The following is a 6,763-nucleotide window of genomic DNA, read 5'->3' as shown; positions in this document are numbered from 1 at the left end:
TCGTTAACATAACCTTTTTTATAAATGTAAGCCAAAAAGGTAGAGAGTCAGTCAATCAGTCAGGAGTCAAAGAGTTAGGCATTTAAGCCTACGAGTAGGAAAGGAAAGGCCACTGATATTCAAAACCAGGTCGAGGAATAAATTCCTATGTAATGGTTGTTTATTAATACAGATAACTCGATTATGAATTTTTGTGATGTGTATTTGAATTATAAGTTGTGTGTGAACTTGAGTAATTTTGCATAACGTAGGTTGCAGGTGTGCAGAATTAGAGAAGAAGTGTAGAGAGGAGTGTTATGGTTTTACACACAAACAGTGTTAGAAAAAATCTTTAACCTTATAGGGAAGCTGAAGGAAGCATAAAAGCATGAGTGGAGATCAAGATCAGAACAAGTGAAGATCGTGAGGTGAAGACAAATACATGGGCAAAAAGTCAAATGGGTGATTACACATTAAGAACCAAAAGAACGTAACAGTGTTCAAGGACCGTTGGATCCATTAGATCAACAGACGAGATTGTGTGCGATAGACGGATAAGATTAGGTCACGTGAAATAAATTCAAGAAGATGAATGGCAGTTTTCGCAAGGGTTAAGCAGTTTCTCATGTGCCCTAAAGCTGGTAAGTGGTCTTTCAAAATTTCATGTGATTACCTTTAGCTGCTGACATGTAGAAAACAATGGAGAGAGAAAACCACTTTTCTCACATTCTTCCAATCTGATATCAGTCATGCAAATATCTACGCGAGATTACATGATAACCATTGGATCGAGTGAGAATGATCAACGGTGGTGATAAGCCAAGTTTGTTGGCAAGAGGATGACGTGATAGCCGTTGGGTCGGATGAGATAGATCAATGGTGGAGATCAGCTAAGCTAGTTAGTGATCAAGTGATGTGATAACCATCGGATTGAGGAATGAGATCGACGGCAGAGATTTAACGTGCTAAGGAGAGCATCGATGTATGTGAAAAGGTTTGTGGAATGGAATAAAGGTAAAATTTTAAGCGTGGTTATGAAATATTTCTATTATATGGGAATTATAATAGAAATAAGCGAGATTAATGTATTATGGGTTAAGTTTTTGTTTTAACCAAAGTCTGAAGACCATGGTATGGTTGACATGCGTGGTTAATAAAATCAATCGAAGGGTTGAGTTATAAGGTTTAAGAGAGAACTGAATATATTTCTGCTTAAAGACTTGAACTTTGATAAAGTGGGTTTTCACCATTGATATTGGTGTTTATCTTGGTACACACATAGTGTGACATGCAATCTTAATTTGCATACTGTGGGTATATGCAACTTAGATTGCATCATTGGGGTATATGCGGCTTAGGATGGCATCATTCAAGCAAGCGTGACAAGATGATTTTGGAGGTGCACTACAGTCATGTCGCTGGACATTTTGGGGTAGAGAAAATAGTGGCAGTGCTGCAAAAGTATTTTTAATGGTCGAACCTTTGACAGGATGTTAAGAAGTACATCAGATCCTACACTACCTATGCCATTTCCAAACCGTCCATCAAGAAGCAATGCCTATATAATCTTCTACCTACTCCTAGTCAACCTTGGGAATCCATCTCCATGGATTACATGTCGGTCCTTCCTTCTACTAAGCATGGCAACAACTACGTTTTCATGGTCACCAGCATATTCTCTAAGAAGGCCATTCTGGTGGCCTACAAGAATAGTATCACTGCAGAAGCCATTGCTAAGCTCTTCTTTTAATGAGCGTGGGTAGATTTTGGGATTCCATAGTCCATTATCTCAAATCTGGATAGAAGGTTCCTAAGTACATTTTGGTCAAGTCTCTGGTCAATGTTGGATACCAAGCTCACTAAATCCACGACTTTCCACCCCCAAATTGATGACCAAACAGAGGCTGTCAACAGGATGATCGTACACATTCTGCATATGTACAATTCAAAGCATCCACATACATGGCATGAAAGCCTCCCCTATGTCCATCACAACTACAAAAAAGCTCTTGATAGCTCAATTGGCCACAACCTCTTTTAGGTGGGGTTGGGATTCTAGCCACTATGTCCCATTAATGTCGCCATACCATTTGCAGTTACTCAGGAATCTTCTGCTCATGATTAGTCTGACGTTGATAGGGATAACAACTTCATTGAGTTAATTCAGCACATCCACTGGCAAGTCCATGACATATTGGACAAATCCAATGCTAAATACAAGTAACTTCATGATCAACATCAGGTGCCACACAAGTTCTAGGTGGCCAACAAAGTTTGGTTACATTTGAAGAAGGAACGCCTCGCATGGCCCCACCGCAAGCTCTGCCAGCTCTAATATGGGACTTACACCATCACTAAGGTTGTAGGGTACAATGCTTTCGAGCTCATCATTCCACCATTCCTTGGCCTGCACCCAGTTTTCAATGTAGATTGCATTCAACCATACTTTCCAACATTACTAGACACATCACACATTGAAAAACAACTCATGCCAACAGATTTAAACCTAGACTACATGGAACAAGCCAAAAATGATCGGATCATGGACACACAGATCAAGAACACTCGCGAGCATAAGGTACAACTGTATCGGGTTGTCAAAGTTGGCCCACTCTTTCACCAAGGCAAGTTGCTCACTAGTGACCAAGTTCAGCAGAAGTTTCCCCATCTCATGGAGGCACCCAGCACAATGGGGAACATTACTTCTTAAGGGGGGAGGATTGATCTAGGTGGATATTGGTGACCACCCACCTATTCCACTTGGATCCCCACTGTTGTTTCTTTTCACTTTCCTTAATTGTAGCACAACTTACTAATTTTGGCAATTTTTCGAGTCCTAAACTTCCAGAGCCATTTTGAGGGACTAATAGAAGTTCTTAGGGAAAACAAAGAGACTAGAAAAGTCCCAAACTAGTCTGCTCATTTATTTTCAACCTCCTCCTTGATATCTTTGAAACTGGGTATTATTATAGCCAGACGAAGATCGTATGGAAAAGTTACGACCCTGGGAAGTTGATGCACCAATTTACCTAAACGAGGTCCACAATTCTGGCCCTTCATATCCTAAGGTTAGTTTTTTGGATGCTTGGGGTTTTCCATTGTTTCTCAATAATAAATAGGCCTTTGAGCCTCATTGTAACATAGTTCAAAGGCATGTAAATGCCACATCACTTCTTAGAGATAAGCTACCATCACTCGAGCTAGTTTATTTCTATTTCTGTATGTAATCATATTTCAGTTCTTTGATATTAATGAAATGAAGTTTTATTTCTATTGCACCTCTATGTTTATGTGTATATATGTATTTTTTTGTGCTCCTGAATAATTCCAGATTAGTGGTATCAGAGTGGTCATCTCTTTCTATTTTTTTATTTTCATGTTGCCAACGAGGTCAATGTATAAGTAGTTAGGGCTTGAACTAGTTGAACGTTTTCAATGTTGGGTTTTGTTGGGTTGTGTTATATTCTTCCATGACTAGCCCACCTAGTTAACCAGGGGGTTAGAGGAGTGGTGGCAGCACCCCCTATACGGGGGTTTGAGGGGGGGCAGTTAGCCCCCCTCTACGAGGTCTGGGGTAGTGCCCCGAGGAAATTTTTTTGGACCCTATATTAGGTTGGGCAGACCTACCTATGGTTTTGTGCATGGTTTTCGCACATGGTTTTTGACGCGATGGTTTTCGGTCCATAAATTGGATGCTTCGTCATGTATAAATATGTATTGTAACATTGAAAGGAACATAATGAAAAATAAATCTGGTAGTCTTGGTTTTGGGATCCAAGGGAAAATCTCTATGTGTATGTGTGTTTATGTGTTATGCTCTCACATTGTTTATTTTCTTTTGTTAGAATTCATATGTAGGTAATTTCTGTATGGGGTTAAAACGTAAATTTGGTATCGGAGTTGTTTTGGCTTCAAGGGGATGCCTTTATTGCTGAGGGGTTTCGCTCGGGCCTGTGGTAGACCCTGTTCAGTTGGAAATCTGCGGGATCGATTCTGGTGGTGAAAGAATATGGTGAGTAGTAGAAAGCTAGAGATCGAGAAATTTAATGGTCAGAGTTTTGAGTTGTGGAAACTCAAGATGGAGGATCTGTTGGTGGATAAAGATCAGTGGATTGCGGTAGATCCGGGTACTAAACCAATAGGAGTGTTTGATGAAGAATGGAAAAAGTTGTATCAGAAGGCTAAGAGCACAATACGATTATGTGTCTCAAATTTAGTATTGTTGAATGTATCAAGGGAAGCTATGATGAAGGCTTTGTGGGACAAGTTAGGGAATTTGTACCAATCTAAGTCTCTCGTGAATAAATTTTTCCTACAGAAAACATTGTACAACCTGAGGATGAAAGATGGATACTCGGTGACAGAACATCTAAACACATTAATACCGTGGTAAGTCACTTATTATCTGTCGATATTAAAATTTCAAATGAAGATAAGTGCATCAGTTTGTTGTGTTCTCTACCAGATTCATGGGATAGTTTGGTTATTGCAATAGGTAGCAATGCAACTGCCTTGTAGTTTGATGAAATAGTCTCATTCTTGCTTACAGAGGAGATGAGACAGAAAAATATGGAGAGCCAGAATGGTGATGCCTTGTCTGTACGAGGATGGTCCTAGAACAGAAACAAAAATAAGTCATCGAGTGGGAGATCAAAATCTAGAGGGATATCTAAATCTCCAGGAAAACCTATGAAGGTGGTTTGCTGGAAATGCAGAAAGGAAGGGCACTACAAAAGGGACTGTAAATCTAAAGCTCCTGACAAAGGAAAGGGATTTGATGATGCTCCTTCGGCAAAGGCGAAAACCACCTCAGATGAAGGTGGGGATGTGTACTTGGCTTATTCAAGTACATATGCAGATCATGAGGCATGGTTGATTGACTCAGGTGCAACCTTTCACTTCACTCTTGTTATCGGGAAAACTAGTGTCTATGCAGAACTGCTAGTCCCACTAAGGCTAGTAGCTACCTTAGAAACAAACAAACTAAAAACTACTTTCATTTTCCTTTATGAGAAATAGATAAGATGGGAATAAGGAGACCAACCTCTGTCTTGCGCTTGGTTCCTTGCTCGATTCCTCTCCCTTCTGATAGATCTTTGCTACTCGCTTCCTTGTCTACCTAGCTTCATAGAGCACCTGCAGAATCAAAGCATCATAACACTATCCAAGAACATAGATCTATTATCATAAACAATATAGGACCAGATATATATTGACCACACAAATGCATAAATCATCAATCATACAAGAATGTGGAGGAAAACTTAAATAGCTTTATTGATAATCAAGAAAGAGCAAAGAGGATTACAACCAATTGTTCTGACCCAACATCATCCTCTCAGCAAGAAATCCCTTCTTCACCTCATGAAAAGCTTATATCACCCAACACTATGATATTGCACCAAGAAACCAACAGCACTTACTTACAAGATACAAAATTCCAGCCTCTGGATCTCTGGAATGAGGGATCCATATATAGATGTTTACAAGGGGAATGAGTCAGCTTTTGAGATTTGATTAGTGTCCTCTCTGATAGTTCTTGATTCCACTTGGAGATTGATGATCTCTTACTCATCCCTGGGCATATGCAGAGAGGCAAGTGTCACAGGAGAAGTTTCTGGAAGATTCCATGATCCTCCACCTTGCGGATTGACCCTGCCATTTGTCCACTCTCACCCATCGCACCCCATAGAAGGGATTTTCAACATGCATCGCACCTACTGTGTGTATTCAGGTGGGATGCAACACACTTTGACCATGGAGCAGGTGAAATGGTCCAGTTTTGACCAATTCTGAGTAGTTTTTCATGGAGAACTTCTGGGAGATGCTGTAATCAGTTGACCTTGTTCTTTTAGGGGTTGGAACAACACCTTTAGGGACTTAGGAGCCCTTGGTTTATGGACATTTATGACTGGGGTTGCAGTGCCCAAAAATGTCTATAACAACTCCCCATAGAGAGTGGTTCTGCAAGTATGAGAAATACGATGGTGGTGATGTCTTCTTAGGGGATGATAGGAAGGCTAGAATCATTAGTCGTGAAAAAGTAAAGTTGAAGTTGCAAGGTGGAAGGGTTAGAACACTTCCGAGTGTTCTGCATATTCCTACATTGGTCAGAAATATGATTTCTGTAAGCAATCTGGATGATGCAGATGTAAAAATAGTGTTCGAGAAGGATACCTAGAAGATGGTTTAGGGAGCACTGGTATTGATGCGGGGAGTTGGGATTGGAACTCTGTAAAAGCCGCAAGGTAGCACTGTTGTTGATGGGTGCAACAGTTCTGTGGTTCCTAAAATTGGAGCAGAAAATCTAGTGGTCTCTTGAGAGAAGACCATGCTGTGGCATCAAAGGCTTAGACATATTAGAGAGAAGGGCCTTAGAACACTTCATCGTAAAGGTATGGTAGAAGGTATGAGTAATAGCTCTCTGGATTTTGATATTTGTAAAAATTGTGTATATGGGAAGCAAAATCAGGTGAGTTTCCCCTCTGATGGTAAGAGGGTGAAACAGATATTAGAGCTTGTGCACAGTGATGTGTTTGGACCTATAAAGGTTCCATCACTGGGTAAGTTTGTGTACTATGTATCATATATAGATGACTTCTCAAGGAATACATGGATATATTTCCTTAAGAAGAAATCTGAAGTCTTTGACAGGATTAAAGATTTTAAGGCTCTAGTGGAAAACCAGACAGAGAAGAAGATAAAGGTGTTGAGGTCAGATAACGGTGGAGAGTTTTTTAGCAAGGAATTTGAAGAATTCTATAAGAAGTGTGGTATAGCACGA

This window comes from Pinus tabuliformis, chromosome 6 (genome assembly GCF_031772625.1).
Source record: "Pinus tabuliformis cultivar Carrire ecotype Pingquan chromosome 6, CPIR1, whole genome shotgun sequence".
Lineage (NCBI taxonomy): Eukaryota > Viridiplantae > Streptophyta > Pinopsida > Pinales > Pinaceae > Pinus > Pinus tabuliformis.
Note: the sequence above shows the minus strand (reverse complement) of the source record.